Genomic DNA, 787 nt, shown 5'->3' with positions numbered 1-787 from the left:
GGGGGGCGGGGCCTGCCTACAGGAACCATCAGGAACCTACAGGAACCATCAACATGCGTCCCAAGCCATGGCTGCATGAAAATAACTGCATTTTCTTTTCCAATAATAGCGGCGGCCAGGCTGACACTGCTGGGGGTGCAGATGGGAAACTGGGCTTCACCCAGGGGACAGAAGTGGGGAAGAAGATGGTGTATTTTAATTAAAAAAAACTAATGAACACTTTCCCCTAAAAAAGCTGGGCTAATTAAATTATTACCAACCACACCCCACAAAGAATGCGTCTTGACATCTGCTCACTGAAAATGGACCCCTTCCCCAGTTTCAATAAACCCCTTGCAAATGGAGAAAACCATCAGGAGGAAGTATTTTTCCCGGCGGGTTGGGGGCGATTTATGAGCCTGTGAAAGGTCCGTGATTCTTTCATCACTTCCCAGAGAACCATTGCCAAGTGCCCGCTGGCTGCCCTGGGCTGTGATAGCACAGCTGAGGCCTGAGCAGAAGGTGATGGGGGTCGGAGCCTGGGACGGCCTGTCGCTGCTGCATTCCGCTGGGAGGGGAACAGGGAGGGGCCTCGGTTATTTAGCACCTACTGCCTGGGGCTCTGTGTGGGCCATGTGGACTGAGAGCTGCCCTCCAGGGGGTCGTGACCTTGAAGAGGCAGCAGGAGAGCTGCACACTCGTACACGTGCTCCCTCCCCGCAACACACACTCCCTGACTGACAGTCACAAAGGGGCTGGATGTCACACAGCAAACGTGCAGCAGAACTGAGTGCCCCACTTCTGATTT

Source organism: Myotis davidii, unplaced genomic scaffold (assembly GCF_000327345.1).
Source record: "Myotis davidii unplaced genomic scaffold, ASM32734v1 scaffold815, whole genome shotgun sequence".
NCBI classification, from domain to species: domain Eukaryota; kingdom Metazoa; phylum Chordata; class Mammalia; order Chiroptera; family Vespertilionidae; genus Myotis; species Myotis davidii.
The sequence above is the reverse complement of the archived record's forward strand: the minus strand, read 5'-3'. Positions refer to the sequence as shown.